Genomic DNA, 19,480 nt, shown 5'->3' with positions numbered 1-19,480 from the left:
CTTGGGAGCAGTGATTTTGTAGTCACTCTAGTCTTTTGAGTGTTATCGTTAATGTCATTGATTTTCCTACTCTTTTTAGAATTATACTTAGTGTCAATGATATTTCTGTTAAACGTAGTTGGCAAATGTTAATGTTTCACAAACAGTTTCGTCCATTTCCATCGATGAAGAGGTAAAGACAGATGCAGCTCGCATCGGGGACAGACTCGAACGAGTTTTATTCCGAAGAACCTTCCATTTGTTTCCGTTAATCTACTAAGAGGAACCACCGAAATGTAGATCTTGTTGGTCGGAAGAAAATATGAACCACAGTCAACCCCAATGCGAGTCGTCTACACTACCACAACGCCGCCTGTTGCAAATAAAACAAATAACGAGACTTGTTATATCATCAATCCAAAGGTTTATTCTATTGGTAACTGTGGTTTCAGGTGGTATTGGCCGCGGTATCGCGGTCGCACATTTTAGCAGCCAGACGGTCTTCTCCAAACGTCGCGTTTGTGGCCACGCGTCAACACATTCAGCGTCTCTCAAGAGCTGCGCCGTGTGATGTACAGACCTCCTAGTTGGACGCGGAGGACACCAGAGTGATCTGCCGACAAATATGAATTTCAAAATTATAAACGTCGCCCTATTATGGTGAGTTGATATAACATCTGCAATGGAACGTGCAAAATTATCGTAGGACCACATGTTAATAAACGGTCATTTTCTGTATCCATAGAAGGGATGTTTCTATCGCGCCAACTCATGAACCCTAGAATACTAATTATCGCAAATATGAAAATTACCGACAGTGAATGTTTGCCTATTTACTCCTCCCGGAGTGTTATCTATTGTGGTGAACTGATCTACTAAATTATTGCATCAGATGGTAGATAGTTGTTACAAGGATCAGAATATTTGTGAGTTAGTCGATATCTCACGCAGACGCATGTGTTATCCTCACCTGAATTATATTCATTAAGGAACGGAGAGAATTGTGACTATTGCTAAATCCATCCATACCAAAATAGTAGAGTTTCTTAAAACAAGTTGTGTAAATGATCAGTTCAAATTCGGAGAGCTTCAAGGATAAATACGGGACAGGAAAAGAAACGATCATGCAGCATAAGAAATGGGATTAAAATACCATGTATAATCGTGGGAGGCTGAAGGTGAAACTGCGCTGAGAACTTCATAACTGTTATGGGCGGAAGGGGACATAGGAGAACGTTTTCTGAAAGGCTCTCCCTCATCTGAAAGTGTAGGCAACGGTATTGTATGTACCATTGATTCTTGAGTTTAAGTATATCCTACCAATACTAGAGCTAAAAGATACGTATGCCGCGAAAGGATTTTGTATCTGATCAGAGTTCACAATTGGCATAAAAGTACAGCAGACTATGGCTACCGAGAAAGTTTATGGGTCGACCAAAGAACTTTGTAGCCATGGTGATATATCTAAACTGACACCATTTCAGTTATATTGAAAATCGTAAAACTCTATACTCGAGTAATATCTTGCAGATTCCCCTTCTGAAGGGAGCTACCATGTGATCATGAAACGAGAAATACACTTCGAAACCAAAATCTGTTGTCCTTTACACAGATCGAAGTACCACTCACCGTAACAGCACCGCCTTAATCCTCCTCCTGCATCCGTCTCTGCAGCAACTCCACGAAAAAGGCGTCCAGTGTGAACTGACGCTCCTGTTGGAATAGATCTTATTACTTTCATGTTATCTAACGTGTGAAGTGACTCACAATTTGTGCTAGTTCCTGTCATAAAAAAGTATAACGAATTGTAACATTTATCACAAATTAGCACGGGTCAGGTGTCGAAATTAAGAATATAGTAATTCAATTTAGTATCCAACTAACACAATTCGTTTCACACCTCAGATACTATTAATACTAACAAGTAACTAATATCCCATTATCTTTAACATTTTCTGTGTACGACTGGTTAATGATGTGCTTCTGAGGTTATGCTGTGTGTTGTTCCTGCTTTACGGTCAACATTTCAACAAGTGACCGAGCCATTTTCTTCAGATCGTGAGACGTTTCCTGACTGATATGAGTCAAGCAGAGAATACATTACCGCAAAGTTCGCAGCACATGAAGTTGATGGCTGGGACGTCCGTTGAAGTATTGTGTACAAAATGAACACAACAATTCGGCCTAACACCCGGAAGCAGACCAGTAACTAGTACCATCTTCGAGAGTAAGTTATCATGTAATGAGAAAACGAAAAATTCACTTTGAAACCAAATGCTACTACTCCTACTACTGTTGTAATTTAGACTCACCGAAACAGAAAATGCTTCTTTTTCTTCCTGCAGCTGCTTCTGCAGTATCTCCTCAAAAAACGAGTCCAGGGTGAACTGACACTCCTGTAAGGAAAAGAACTTATTAGTTTGATTAGTCGTAGAGCATGCTTGCTAATTCAGAGATAGCGCTAGTTCTTTACATATACATGTGTTACAAATTTTTACATTTATTTCGAATTTTTGGCCTATAAGCAGTGATAGTGAGTATTCACTGACTATCTGTAGTATCAGCTAGATATCTGTTCTTCCGACATTCATTACCATTATCCTACGTATTATGAGTTGAACTGCAATGACAGAGGCCTACAATGTAACTTCTTGAGCCATGGTCTTTTTATTACGAGCTCCTCCTCGTTATTTGTCTGTAAAAAAATTAAATGTGACTGTAACAAGTTTTGCTAACAGTCCCTGTTTCTCTGTTCTCTGACTACACTGTACATTTCCTTTGGACAGTCTCATATTAAACACGGTCAGCAGGTAACTGGTTGGGCAACCAGATGGTCTGCAATGTCGTCTTCAACCAGTCGATCGCGTTGGCAGCATATTTAGTGCGCCTCAGCCCCTAGAATATTTTTCACCATAATTCTTTTCAAATGGAGAGGGATGTTACCTTTCTCAAGCATCTCACATAGTTATTTGCTCAGTGTTAACAAAGACCACACCCAATTTACCGGAATGATAAATGGTTAGAATCAACTGTCCATGTCTGGGGTCAGTGTTAAGATTAATGGGCTTCAATACAATTGTCAGAATTTTTTAAACAGCATTCAGGTTCAATTATCAACATTAGCTTACCTAATGCGACAAGTCCGGATATATTGTGGTAATAACACGGAGGAGAGGATCTAGGGCCAGTGGGATCCAAGGGAAAGAGCCAGCATAATGCAGCAAAGGAGACCTGCAGCGAACACAGCGAGAGACACAGTGTGAGGCTACCCTGCAGTTCAGAGAATATACGACTCTGACATGCGAAAGGCTTTTTCTAAGGGCATCATACTCAAGTTTTAGAATGACGACTATTGTGAACTGTTGAGTGATTAGCACATCCCACTTCCCTCCAGTGATCAACAAATCCATCCATCCATCAGTGACATTCATTGCCGCCGGTATGTTGTATCTGATCACGATCCAGAAGAGCAGTATGCTAACCACATGCTCCTCCATACAGTGACGTCTATCGTCTGACGATGACGAGGCGGTCGATCGGTACCTTTGGAACTTCAGTGGAATGATTGGATGGAGTTAGGTACTTAGGTGGTATTTCATATAATCGTCACAATCATCACTCGTGCAGAGATGCCTATCTAAGACGTGTTATTTACAATGACGTGTCACATGGGATGTTTATAGCAAAAAAATATTCATTTACAGTAAATCGTGACAGTCTGTAATATCAACTGACCACGTTATGTACAATCAGTTAGCTCTCAGACTTTACTGCTTTGCGTGCTATGTCTCTGCAACACAATGTGGCTCACCTTTACAGTACCCCGAACAGCGACCAAGTTGTTCTCCAGTCGCAGACCCTCGTCTTTCTCCCCTCCCAAACACCGGGTGAAAAACTTCTTCATGCGGCGAACATTGCTGTAACGATAACAAACAGCACATTAGACATGACCAGACCATGTCTACGAGTAAGTTTTGCAGCAAAGTCTCACAACTCGATCGCAAGAAAAACCTGGAACCGTGACGACATGTCTGTAACCTTAGCTTTTGTAAAAAAGCAGCTGCTTGCATCAAGAACGACATGTACAGTCTATATAACTGATTGAGCTTATACATTTTTTACTAGTTGAGAATTAGTTACTTTAATTTAGTGTCAGTAATTCGTAGAGCATGAATCATAACAGTAACATTTATTCGAAGTTTAACAATTGCGGGTTCATTACGTGGTACTTTTACTCTGAAGAGAATAAATTTGTTTTGATAGCAACTAGCTGAGGGCTTATCTATTAGACTAAATTTAATCAGAAGTCATTACAATACTACAATAGTTTCAGATATACAGCTGCTTCGCCGGCCGGTGTGGTCGTGCAGTTCTAGGCGCTTCAGTCTGTAACCGCGTGACCGCTACAATCGCAGGTGCGAATCCTGCCTCGGACATGGATGTGTGTGATGTCCTTAGGTTAGTTAGGTTTAAGTAGTTCTAAGTTGTAGGGCACTGATGACCACCGATGTTAAGTCCCATAGTGCTCAGAGCCATTTGAACCATTTTTTATACAGCTACTTCAGATATTACAACTTCAGATTTTGTCATCTATTACAGCATGATATGCGGAATATCTTCCCCTGGAGCAGGAACAAGAATTTTTTTTTTACGTGTGTTGGTGGTGGGATGAAGTTACTAATTAATAAACTATGCTACAATCTGATGGCTATACATTCAGCGGTATATGACGAGAATACGATTTTTACGGCTATCCTTATTACCGAGTCAGTATATTCTCTCAGGGCTGCACTGTCCCTTCTTTGTGTCAGTCATCGAGAACCCTACATCTAAATTACACTTCATTGCCATGTGAGCTAAACAGTAACATGTACGACGTAATAACTATATCTGTGGTTGAAATTTACCCACCGGTTTCTACATGAAGAAAACTTAAAAATAGCTTATAAACAGCTAATAGGTTTAACATTTTACACTGCTCCAAGATATTAACTGTACTTCCTTAAGTGACAGGAAAAGATAATATTTTTGCTACAAATCCATGTCGACTCAGTATGACACTACACAGCCGGAACCTGTTTACGACTTTTCTTTTTCACCGACGGCAGAAGATAAAAGCATGAACCAACGATAGGACATACCGTATGTATGTGTAATCGAAATGGAGAGTGATAAGTGACACCATTCTATTTGTGAAACTAAGCTATAAATTTGAGAATACATGTTCCAGCAGTTGAACCTTGGCAAAAACTCAGTGAGGATATCTCTCTATACAAGTCAAGCATTCTCGCAACTTTCTGAAGTTGCATTACATATTAAAAAAATGTACTGGAATGTAAATCGAGGACTGTTTTCCTTTTCCAATTCAGTCCAATTACTAGTAACATTTTGCGAAGTCACATCACACTATTACGTAATGCTACGGTATTGTGATACTTCTCCACTACATACATAGTCATCTAAAAGCTTATTCGATGTTCTAATTGCAGGTGTATACTGAAAATAAATACGTGACAAATCAATGGCTCTTGCCTCTTGGTGAGTATAGTCAATATACCTCGCTTCTGATACAGAGCGTTCGCTTCATTCAAAGCTTCTAAAGCTCCACAAGAACTTGTTCTCGAAACACAAAATCCAACACTATAACGCCTGAATCAAAATTATAGAATCTTTTACACAAGAACTCAAGAAACTAGTTCGTTTCGATACTTCAACTACTCCAGAGAATACGGATGTCATTATTATGCAACGGTCCACCACAGTTAAGCTGATTTTTGTTAGCAAACCCTGCGAATAACATTCGGCAGAAACCTCGATAACTGCAGAGAACAACGTTGTACTGGAACGTCGATATCAATGGTTAAACAAGAACTGCAATGAAAATTTTCAGTAAATTGAATCTATGTAAGACCAAATAATCATGTTTTAGCACTGACAAATATGCAGCGAAGTCTTGAATGTTGAAAACGTCCGTACAGTTAATAAACTCCCAAGTGATCTAACAGTTAACAATACTCAGAGATAGTGCTTTAATTTCCTTAAGCAACAGGGAAGTAAGAATCTCATATTATGGTGCCAAGTCAACTCTGTATAACTCTACACAGTTGTAACCAGTTTCCTACGTGTTTTCCTCTTCGCAGATGGAAGATAATTCTAGCAGTATAACCCTGCAACGATCATAGGCAATAGGTAAGTGTAATCGACGAACAGGAAGATCGGTTACACTGTTTTCATTGTGAAAGTAATAATTAATGTAAATAGAGTCCGCTCCGAGTCTACCACAACAACCACAGAAAACTTTTAACAACAGTCCGATTATATTATTGGAGAAGGCGATAACAAGATAAAAAATATTTTGTAGCGAAGGCTTTGTGCAGCTTTAATGAATGTTAACAACTGTAATGTGCAGTAGACAGCTACGACGGTACGTTTCATTAGGGACCATCCAATTTGGTCTAAAGTCAGACCATCATCTGTCCCAAAAGCCGTCTCAGCTGTGCTTTCGCGTATATTGCAATGGCAGTTATCAAACGTAGATAGCTCGACCATTGGTATTATCTGTATAGACATTACACTGGTAAAAATGTCTATGAAGTTAAATGGACATAATGGACATGACAAGTTAATGTCAATGACGGAACACTGTACATCCGGAATTGCTACTCCTATTACGCAAGTTCATAGCTGAGATCGTTTTTAGGCTTGATGACGGTCTGATCCCCGACCGAAACATACATTCTCTCATAAAATGTACCATTATAGCTGTGATTGCATAATGTAGTTCTTTCGAAGAGCATATAAAATGAAAGTAACGTGACTGCTGCAGAAACTGACTGGGCAGAAACAAAAAGTAAAAGATTATAAAGCTAAGATCAATACAACGAAAATATCGAATAATATCTTACACAAATTCCTCTAGAATAAACTCAACGGAAATATAACGAAAACACAAAATTTGATTCCATAAGTTAAAAAATTATGACTAACATTACTACTCGTTCCTCACAGGACAACTTCTACAATGTACTTAGGTTCACGGCTAACACCACCGTAGACAGTTTTCCCATATTACAAAAATTGATAAAGAATTGCATCAATCAACATGATAAAAATTATCATTAATCACTTCACTCACAAAAATTTATCTTCTGCTCTTAAGGTACTGCCTAACCTCACCATCGTATATCATTCGAAATACAGAAAGAAACAGTTAAATATACGTCAGAAAAAAAACAATAATCGCTAATAGTTTCTCCATTGATAAAATAAACTGTGTCCTTAAGTTACCCCCTCCCCCCAATAAACAACACCATCGTATATCACGACATATTAGGAATAAACAGCATATTTTACAAACTTTCTAAATTACAGTAGTAACTAACACAAACACAGATAGCATTTAATAACCGACCGCTTGCACGCTCTGCAACGTAAAGTCATGACGTCAAGAGGACGTCATGGGTGAAACCACACGCATAGAATCTGAAAGAGCACTTGTCAAAGTTGTCACTGTTGAACTAAGATGTTAATTTGAGAATACATGATGAAAGCACATGAACTTAAAAAAATTAAGTGTAGAGGTCTAACTCTACAAGTAACCACCTGACGTTTGAAACCCCATAAAAAAGTAAAACGAAATGCTATTTCACATTATTACTGTTAAGAACTTCATATTCCGTAATCACACCACACTCCTCCACATGCTTCAATTTTCCAGTACTTCTCCACCAATTCACATTCATTTATTAGCTTTTAAGATATTCTCACCCGAGATGATTGTGTATACCCAATAAATATACAAAGTTAAATCAATAGCTCATACCTACTGCGGGTCCGTTGCAGCTGGCATCCGAAGCTGGGCGTTCGCGTTGCTGAGAGCTTCTAAAGCTCCTCAAGAACTTTAAAATGTTTCGCTAGATGTGCTCGAAACACAAAATGCAAGACTGCAATAATTAATTCACAATTGAAGCTCCTTACACTCAATAACTCGCAGAAGGAATTCGTATGGATACTTCGAGTACTCCAAAGAATACGGAAGTAATTGCTACACAACGGTCCACAATGGTTTACGTGAGATGGCATACGTGGATATAAATGTTAGGCAACCACTGAAACAAAATATTAGATAAGTCAATTGTACATTTCAACTTTTCATAAAATAGCATCAAAGCATAACGACGTTGAATGCTGATGCCCTCGATCCCGCTTTTAGTAATGTATTGAAATGTTACGTCACGCGTAAAAGTTGATTTCTTCAGCGCATGTGACTTCCACCAGATTCGACGTCCGTTTGTGTGACTCCACTAATTATTTCCTAGTGTAGTGATTTTCTATATTGAAACCTGGATGTCATGGGAAGGCCGTAATCATTTACTATTGGTTGCCTTTAACAGTTCTGCGCATTTATTATTAAAAAAGTAGTTCCAGACTCAACAATAAATTAAAAAATACCACGCTTTATTAATGAAGGAATAAACGACAGTGTAAATAATAGTGTTTTCAGTGCGTTACAATTTAGCAAATCACCATAATATCCTGATACTGATAACTGACTACACTGTACGTGACCACAATTATGACTGAAGGACTTACACGCCAGGAACGGCAATTATATAAAAAATTTAGAAACCTACTGTAAAACAGCAAATAAAAGCAAAGGTTAATTAAAAGAAACAAGCAATTGACCACGAAACTGGTGAAATAATATGATGGTAATCTTGTAACGCAACCCTTACACTGATACGGTCTGGCCTGCAACGGAGGGTGGAAACCTACAAAGAGAACCAACGCGAGCACCGGCACGGCTCATATACCCTTCGATTAATCTCCTCATCGCGAAAATGGAAGACTTGCTAATGCGACGCATCACATGCCTCATACATATTTTTATTGGCCTCGTCCATGTTTGTTACTACTTTGCTATTACAATCAAATTATAAATTGAACGAGTGTCCTTTTTACACAGGGTGGTCCATTGATTTTGACTGGGCCAAATGTCTCTAAAAATAAGCATCAAACGAAATAAACTACAAAGAACGAAACTCGTTTAGCTTGAAGGGGGAAACTAGAGGGCGCTATGGTTGGCCCGCTAGATGGCGCTGCCATAGGTCAAACGGATATCAACTGCGTTTTTTAATTAGGATCCCCCATTTTTATTACCTATTCGTGAAGTACGTATAGAAATATGAATGTTTTTTACATTTACCGCTCTTTTTTTAAGTTCGACAATGATTTCTGTTAATGTGATACATGCGAGGTTAGTCTATGGCTTGTATTCCATGTTAAACTGCAGAGCCACCTGTAACAGACTCGCTAAATCAATTAAAAGAATGGAGGAAGCAACACTTCCAAACTACTACGGTGTTTGAACCAGCTTTCGTATTGATGATTCGAGTTATACTGTTGCATTTATACATTACATCGATTATACTTGTATACTTCAGTAATATTTTTAAATACATTTGAGTGATTAGCTGAGTATACACTCCTTTCCCCTCAGAGCGAAGGAATAAAATTACGCTATACAAAATTTCCTTCTTTTTAGATTAAATAACACGATGGGATTAGGTGTTAGATAATACTCTGGAAAGCATAAATAAAAATTTCATTCCTTACCTTCTTTTTCCTAAAAACATTAAATCTGTCGTACAAGACATACTGTTGTTGTTGTTATGGTTTTCAGTCCGAAGATTAATTTGATGCTGCTCTCCCCCCCTACTCTCACATAGCTGCAAAACTACTGTAAATTGCATCCAGAAAAACCGGTTGTTGCCTCAGGTAGGCAGTGTCTGACGACGCAATAAATGCATCAGTTTCTCTTTCTCTTTAAGGAGACCTGGACGTGCACGGGCTGCATTTTCATAGCTTGCTCTCAGTGCACATTACTCTTCATCTACAATGAATAACATTAACTCAAGCTGTATAAGGATATTTATTAAAATATCTCCTACAGTTTAAGAATTACAGTATTTTGCCTAATAGGTGTTTTTATAATACACTTCCCATTCAGGTACCATTTTCGGTCCATCATCAGTCTAATAGCATTCAGACTGTGACAGACTGCTGTCAACATTCACAGGAACACATTATGCCTCTCGTTTTGTAGTTTGGAGTATATCGGAGGAAATAGGAAAACCCTTATTATACCACATTATTATTTTATCTAAAAAATACCGCTAAAATTACATACAGAATGACAAACATAGATCATTTCTGCGCTCTATTACGCACAATACAAAGATGCTATTACATTCTTCACTTGAGGGAAACTTGGTGAACATGGATGAAACCATTGAGAAGTTATATGTACATAATGTTCTGAAAACGTAGTTCCGAGAAAATGAGAAAAGAATATTCACAGTGTTTTTGACGCATCGTATGCCTCTTTCAGAACATTCCAGCAGCATAATCTTCCTGGCCAGCTGCTTCTTAATCATCTGTAGACTTCTTCAGGGGCCTTTTCCTTACACTGGCTTCCACAGCTTCAACTACTCACTGACAATCTATGGCAGTCAGAGCAGCTATCCTATTATTTGCTGGCTGGATGCCTAATTTGTCCATTACTTTTATCCTGATGGTTACACCATCATTGAAACACATGACAGCATCCATCGCACCCATTTTGAGTACTGTCTATCCAACAAACACTGTTTTTGGCACTCGTTGCCACACACAGATGTTGAAACTCTCATTAGGGTTTTGCGTACGGCCATGTAGACATTTGATGAGTAATTTGGTATCTGAAAGGTCCCTGCATATTGGCTTTATTGTTCCCATGACTGTGGCAGGCAAGAAATGTATATGGTGCTATTCCTTGCCTGTCGCATGAGCGTGTCTGGTTTGCAGACATTTGTTCAAAGGGCGTTTAAGAAAAAATCATCATCTGAAAAGTAGATAAAAAATACATTTTTTGAAACGGGATAAAATTGTCTTTCAGATGGTGATAAGAATTGTTTTCGAAAATTTCAGACATTTCAAGTCCTTGTACACTTAACAATTAGACATATCAAGTACACTTTTTAAAAAATTAAAGAAAATACGACACAACAAGAAGGAATTTACCAATGGCGCGGAAATCAGTAGATGTGATGTTCATGTACAGACAAATGAAGGAGTCCCATTTCAAAAACTGAATGGTTTATTCACGAGAAAGAGCTACACAAATTGAGCAAGTCTGTAAGAAAATTATCTATGTCTGGCGCTTATGCAAGTAGCTGATCGGCTGGCATTGATTGATAGACTTGTTGCATGTCGTCCACAGGGATATAGTGCCAAATTCGGTCCAATTGGTGCTATAGATGAGCAAAATTCACAGTTGTTTGTAGGCCCCTGCCGATGTTGTTGTTGTTGTGGTCTTCAGTCCTGAGACTGGTTTGATGCAGCTCTCCATGCTACTCTATCGTGTGCAAGCTTCTTCGTCTCCCAGTACCTACTGCAGCCTACATCCTTCTGAATCTGCTTAGTGTATTCATCTCTTTGTCTCCCTCTACGATTTTTACCCTCCACGCTGCCCTCCAGTACTAAATTGGTGATCTATTCATTCCTAAGAACATGTCCTACCAACTGATCCCTTGTTCTAGTCAAGTTGTCCCACAAACTCCTCTTCTCCCCAATTCTATTCAATACCTCCTCATTAGTTATGTGATCTACCCATCTAATCGTCAGCATTCTTCTGTAGCACCACATTTCTAAAGCTTCTATTCTCTTCTTGTCTAAAATATGTTTCACTTCCATACATGGCTACATACCATACAAATACTTTTAGAAACGACTTCCTGACACTTAAATCTATACTCGATGTTAACAAATTTCTCTTCTTCAGAAACGCTTTCCCTGCAATTGTCAGTCTACATTTCATATCCTCTCTACTTCGACCATCATCAGTTATTTTGCTCTCCAAATAGCAAAACTCCTTCACTACTTTAAGTGTCTCATTTCATAATCTAATTTCCTCAGCATCACCCGACTTAATTCGACTACATTCCATTATCCTCGTTTTGCTTTTGTTGATGTTCGTCTTACACCCTCCTTTCAAGACACTATCCATTCCGTTCAACTGCTCTTCCAAGTCCTTTGCTGCCTCTGACAGAATTACAATGTCATCGGCGGACATCGAAGTATTTATTTCTTCTCAATGGATTTTAATTCCTACTCCGCATTTTTCTTTTGTTTCCTGTACTGCTTGTTCAATATACAGATTGAATAGCATCGGGGAGAGGCTACAACTCTGTCTCACCCCCTTCCCAACCACTGCTTCCCTTTCATGTCCCTCGACTCTTATAACTGCCATCTGGTTTCTGTCAAATTGTAAATAGCCTTTCGCTCCCTGTATTTTACCTCTGCCACCCTCAGAATTTGAAAGAGAGTATTCCAATCAACATTGTCAAAAGCTTTCTCTAAATATACAAACGCTAGAAACGTAGGTTTGCCTTTCCTTCATCTTTCTTCTAAGATAAGTTGTAAGGTCAGTATTGCCTGACATGTTCCAGTATATCTACGGAATCCAAACTGATCTTCCCCGACGGTGGCTTCTACCAGTTTTCCATTCGTCTGTAAAGAATTCGCGTTAGTATTTTGCAGCTGTGACTTATTAAACTGATAGTTCGGTAATTTTCACATCTGTCAACACCGGCTTTCTCTGGGATTGGAATTATTATATTCTTCTTGAAGTCTGAGGGAATTTCGCCTGTCTCATACATCTTCTTCACCAGATGGTAGAGTTTTGTCAGGACTGGCTCTTCCAAGGCTATCAGTAGTTCTAATGGAATGTTGTCTACTCCAGTGGCCTTGTTTCGACTTAGGTCCTTCAGTGCTCTGTCAAACCATTCACGCAGTATCGTATCTCCCATTTCATCTTCACCTGCATCCTCTTCCATTTCCATAATATTGTCCTCAAGAACATCTGCCCTGTATAGACCCTGAATATACTCCATCCACCTTTCCGCTTTCCCTTCTTAGCTTATAACTGGGTTTCCATCTGAGCTCTTGATATTCATGCAAGTGGTTCCCTTTTCTTCAAAAGTTTCTCCAATTTTCCGGTAGGCAGTATCTATCTTACCCCTAGGGAGATAAGCCTCTACATCCGTACATTTGCCGTCTAGCCACCCCTGCTTAGCCATTTCGCACTTCCTGTCGATCTCATTTTTGAGAGGTTTCTATTCCTTTTTGCCTGCTTCATTTACTGCATTTTTATATTTTCTCATTCATCGATTAAATTCGGTATATCCTCTGTTACCCAAGGATTTCTACTAGCCTTCGTCTTTTTACCTACTTGATAGTCTGCTGCCTTCACTATTTCATCGCTCAAAGCTACCCATTCTTCTCCTACTGTATTCCTTTACCCCATTCCTGTCAATTGTTCCCATATGCTATACCTGATACTCTGTACAACCTCTGATTCTTTCAGTTTATCCAGATCCCATCTCCTTAAATTCCCACCTTTTTGCAGTTTCTTCAGTTTTAATCTACAGTTCATAACCAATAGATTGTGGTCAGAGTCCACATCTGCCCCTGGAAATGTCATACAATTTAAAACCTGGTTCCTAAATCTCTCTCTTACCATTATATAATCTATCTGAAACCTTCCAGTATCTTCAGGGTTCTTCCATGTATACAGCCTTCTTTCATGATTCTTGAACCAAGTGTTAGCTATGATTAAGTTAAGCTCTGCGCAAAATTCTACCAGACGTCTTCCTCTTTCATTTCTTAGCCCTAATCCCTATTCACCTACTACGTTTCCTTCTCTTCCTTTTCCTGCTCTCGAATTCCAGTCGCCCATGACTATTAAATTTTCGTCTCCCTTCACTAATTCAATAATTTCTTTTACCTCATCATATATTTCATCACTCACTTCATCATCTGCAGAGCTAGTTGGCATATAAACTTGTACTACTGTAGTAGGCGTGAGCTTCGTGTCTATCTTGGCCGCAATAATGCGTTCACTATGCTGATTGTAGTAGCTTACCCGCACTCCTATTTTTTATTCATTACTGAACCTACTCCTGCATTACCCCTATTTGATTTTGTATTTATAACCCTGTATTCACATGACCAAAAGTCTTGTTCCTCCTGCCACCGAACTTCACTAATTCCCACTATATCTAACTTTAACCTATCCATTTCACTTTCTAAATTTTATAACCTACCTGACTGATTAAGGGATCTGACATTCCACGTTCCGTTCCGTAGAACGCCAGTTTTCTTTCTCCCGCCCACAGAGCACCAAATGTTCTCAATAGCGGAGAGATCTGAAGACCTTTCTGACCAAGGAAGAGTATGGCAATCACGAAGACAGTTAGTAGATAACCTTCCAGTGTGCGGGTGGACATTACCTTGCTGAAATGCAAGTCCAAGATGCCTTGCCATGAAGGGCAAAAAATATCGTCAACGTACCGCTCTGCTGTAAGGGTGCAGCGGATTACAACGGAAGTGGCCCTGCTATGAAATGAAATCCCACCCCAAGATATCATATCTGGTTGTCGGACTGTATGGTGGCCAACAGTCACATTGGTAGCCCACTTTTATCTGGGGCGTCTTGAGATACATCGTGGCTGGTCATTGGGGCTCAGCTAGGAGCCAGAATCATCACTGAAGACAATTCTGCTCCAGCCAACGCTCTCCCAGGCCGAATGTACCCAGCATACTGCGAACCATCTTCTGGTTGTACATACGTCGATGGTAGTCGGCTTAAGGGGCGCCATGAAGTCAGACTTTCGTCTCTCTAGGTCACCCGTACTTATAAACTCTGTGTTCGGCGATGGTCCGCTCATTTTTGCCAGCATCGTTGAATAGTTGCGTGGTTTCCCATTCATATGTCGATCGATTGGCCAATTACTCCAACCAGCTTCTTTGAACTCAACTACATTTCTTCTTTCAAATACTGTCATCTGCTGACATTGTCCATGAGCCTGTTTGCAAGGCATAGTTACTGTCAAACTGAGTACACGGAATGAAATCCTCAAATACTTTATGCGCTGGTATCATCATGACACCTGTTTAGTATTCTTGCCAGGTGTGCTGTGACATTGTGCTCCAGCAGTCACACATTCATTCATCGGTCGCCGAAGTTTGCAGTTCTTCATTTTCCGTCGATACCTCTGTGAATAACCATTTGTGACCAATTTGAGTCGTTTTCGTGTCTTAGACTGTATATTAGATGTTAAGAACGAAAGAGAAGGAGAATTCTTATAATCGTTTAGAGTCAGAAATGTGTGCTAGTTACCGTCTACGACTCACTGAAAATGGTTATTTTAAAGCATTCAATTAGGCTCGTTTTCAGTCGTATTACAATGATCATGTCATCGTTGTGTTCATGATGAGGACACTTATAATAATGTGTCTCAATTTTGGTGTAGGAACAGCTGCCGTTCTCCGTCAAATAATGAAACCAGATACGTTAGTAGTATTGGACGTTGAAGTTTGGATCAAAGTAGACTTTCTGACTCATATCAACAGTAGTCCATTGGGTGCATGTTGGACGTTGGGCAGGCCAATCGATTTCTGCCATGGTACATAAAAAAAGCTAAAAACACAAGACATAGTAGAAAACATTGGATATCAAAGGAGATATTGGACATATTTGATTAAGCAAAAAAATATAAAAATGCAGAAAAAGAAGTAAGAAAAAGGGAGTAAAGACGTCTAAGGAATGAGACGGACAGAAAGTGTAAAATGGATAGGTTGGAATGACTAGAGAACAAATGCAAGCCCATAGAAACATGTGTAACTAGGGGAAAGGTAGATACCGCCTATAAGAAAATCAAAGATAGCTTTGAATATAAGATAACCAGCTGCATGAAATCGAGAGCTTAGATGGGAAGGCAAGGAAGGGAAACCTGAAAGGTGGAAGGAGTGTATAGACATCTACATGTACATGCATACTCTGCCAATCACATTTAAGTGCCTGGCAGATTGTCCAACGAGCCTCATTCACAATTCTCTATTATTCCAATCTCGTATATCGTGCGGAAAGAATGAACACCTATATCTTTCCTTACGAGCTCTGACTTCCCTTATTTTAATTTGGTGATCGTTCCTCCCGATGTAGGTCTGTGTCAACAAAATATTTTTGCATTCGGAGGAGAAAGTTGGTGATTGGAATTTCGTGAGAAAGTTCTGTCGGGACGAAAAACGCTTTTCTTTTAATGATTTCCAGCCTAAACCCTGTATCATTTCTGTGACACTCTCTCCCACATTTTGCGATAGTACAAAACGTGCTGCCTTCCTTTGAACATTTTCGATGTACTCCGTCAGTCCTATCTGGTAAGGATCCCACACCGTGGAGCAGTATTCTGAAAGAGGACGGACAAGTGTAGTGTAGGCAGTCTCCTTAGTAGGGCTGTGTCTTTCCAATGGAACGCAGTCTTTGGTTAGCCTTCCCCACACTTTCTATGTGTTCTTTCAAATTTAAGATGTTCGTAATTGTAATTCCTAGGCTTTTAGATTATACTGATTTATAGTGTAACCGAAGTTTAACGAGTTCCTTTTAGCACTCATGTGGATGACCTCACCCTTTTCGTTATTTAAGGTCAACTGCCACATTTCGTACCATTGAGATATTTTTTCTTCTAAATCGTTTTGCAGTTTGCTTTTGTCTTCTGATGACTTTATAAGTCGATAAACGACAGCGTCATCTGCAAACAACCGAAGGCATCTTCTCAGATGGTCTCCCAAATCGGTTATATATATAAGGAACAGCAAAGGGCCTATAATACTACCATGGGGAACGCCAGAAATCACTTCTGTTTTACTCGATGACTTTCCGTCAGTCACTACGAACTGTGACCTCTCTGACAGGAAATCACAAATCCAGTCACATAACTGACACGATATTCCATAATCACGGAATTTCACTACGAGTCGCTTGTGTGGTACAGTGTCAAAAGCCTTAAGGAAACCCAGAAATACGGAATCGATGTGAAATCCCTTCTCAATAACACTGAGCACTTCATGTGAATAAAGAGCTAGTCGTGTATCACAGGAACGATGTTTCCTAAGCACATGTTGACTGTGTGTTACTAAATCGTTTAGTTCGAAGTAATTCATAATGTTCGAACACAATATATTCTAAAATCCTGCTGCATAGCGACGTTAACCTAATGGGCCTGTAATTTAGTGGATTACTCCTACTACCTTTGATGAATACTGATGTGACCTGTGCATCTTTCCAGTCTCTGGGTACTGATCTTTCGTCGAGCTAACGGTTGTGTATGATTGTTAAGTATGGAGCTAATACATCAGCATACTCCGAAAGGAACATAACTGGTATACAGGCTGGGCCAGAAGACTTGCTTTTATTAAGTGATTTAAGTTGCTCCACTACTCCGAGGATATTTACTTCTACGTTATTCATGTTGGCAGCTGTTCTCGATTCGAATTCTGATATATATACTTCGTATTCTTTTGTGAAGGTATTTCGGAAGGCTGTGTTTAGTAACTCTGTTTGGCAGCACTGTCTTCGACAGTATCTCCATTTGCTATCGCGCAGAGAAGGCATTGATTGTTTCTTGCCGCTAACATACTTCACATCTGACCAGAATCTCTTTGGATTTTCTGCCAGGTTTCGAGACAAAGTTTCGTTGTGGAAACTGTTATTGGCATCTCGCATTGAAGTCCACGCTAAATTTCGAGCTTCTGTAAAAGATCACCAATCTTGGAGATTTTGCGCCTTTTTAAGTTTGCCATGTTTCTTTCGTTGTTTCTGCAATTGTGTTCTAACCCGTTTTGGGTACCAAGGAGGATCAGCTCCATCGTTTGTTAATTTATTTGGTATAAACATCGCAATTGCTGCCGATGTTATTTTTTGAATTTAAGCCAGATCTGGTCTACACTGATGTTATTAATTTGGATTGAGTGGAGATTGTCTCTCAGGAAGGCGTCAAGTGAATTTTTACCTGCTTTCTTGAATAGGTATATTTTTCGCTTATTTTTCGAGACTTTGGGGATTACAATATTCAGTTTCGCTATGACAACCCTGTGTTCAGTAATTTCTGAATCGGTTTTGATGCTCGTTATTAACTCAGGATTATTTATTGCTAAGAGGTCAAGTGTGTTTTCACAACTATTCACGTGGTCTCATGAACTAACTGCTCGAAATAATTTTCAGAAAATGAGTTTAGGACAATTTCGGATGATATTTTATGCGTACCTCTGGAATAAAACTCGTATTTTCCACAAACATATTGAGGGTAAATTAAAGTCATCACCAACTATTATCGTATGTGTCGGGTAAGTGTTTGAAATCAAATTCAAGTTTTCTTTGAACCTTTCAGCATCTGTATAATCTGAATTGGGAGGTCGCTAAAAGGATCCAGTTATTATTAAATTCCGGTTGCCAACGATGACCTCTTCCCAAACTAACTCACAGGAAGTACCTACTTCAATTTCGCGACAAAATAAAATACTTCTGACAGCAACAAACACGCCACCGGAACCGAGTTTAGCCTATGTTTTCGGAACACCATTAGGTTCTTGGCAAAAATTTCGCGGAGTTTATATCCGGACTTAGCCAGCTTTCAGTGCCTATAACGATTTGAGCATCAGTGCTATCTATTAGCGCTTGCAGCTCTGTTACTTCCCCCAACACAGCCACAACAATTTACAACTGTTATACCAATGGTTCCTGCATTTATGTTCTTCCTGTGTTCAGCGTGCACCCTTTGTGCCTGAAGACCTTCTTGTTTTCCCGAGACCCTCTAACCTAAAAAACCGCCCAGTCCATGCCACATAGCCCCTGCTACCTGTGTGGCCGCCTCCTGCTTATAGAGGACACCTGACCTCCTTAGCAGAACCCAAAACCCAACCACACTTTGGCGCAAGTCGTGGAATCTGCAGCCTACACGGTCGCAGAACCGTCGGAGCTTCTGATTCAGACCCTCCACTCGGCTCTGTACCAGAAGTCCGCAATCGGTTCTGTGAACTATGCTGCAAACGGTCACCTCTGCTTTCATCTTGCAAGCAAGACTGTCAGCCTTTACCACTTCTTTTAGCCGCTCGAAACCAGAGAGACTCTCTTGTGATCCAAAGTGACACACATCATTGGTACCGACGTGAGCAACCACCTGCAGTTGGCTGCACCCTGTGCTCATCATGGCATCTGCGAGGACCCTTTCCACATCTGGAATGACTCCACCCGGTATGCACACGGAGTGCACATTGGTTTTCTTATCCTCCTTGTCAGCTAAGTCCCTGAGCGGCCCCATAAGGCGCCTAACGTTCGAGCTAACAACTGCCAATAATCCCACCCTCTGCAATTGCCCGGATCTTGCAGGCTGAGTGGTTTCCTCTGATACAGGACAGGCGACAGCATCTGGCTCAACGACAGTGTAAGCCACAGACAGCACCTGGAGCCTGTTTGTCAGACAGACTGGGGAGGCCTTACGTGCGGCCGCCTGGGAAGTCTTTCTCCGCCTGCTACGTCCTGGGGCGACCTCCCACTCGACCACTGGTGAGGGGTCAGCCTCAGTGCGAGCAGTAAGTGGGTTGGTCACCGGTGAGGACCGTG

The sequence above is a fragment of the Schistocerca americana genome, chromosome 6, assembly GCF_021461395.2.
Source record: "Schistocerca americana isolate TAMUIC-IGC-003095 chromosome 6, iqSchAmer2.1, whole genome shotgun sequence".
Taxonomy (NCBI): domain Eukaryota; kingdom Metazoa; phylum Arthropoda; class Insecta; order Orthoptera; family Acrididae; genus Schistocerca; species Schistocerca americana.
Note: the sequence above shows the minus strand (reverse complement) of the source record.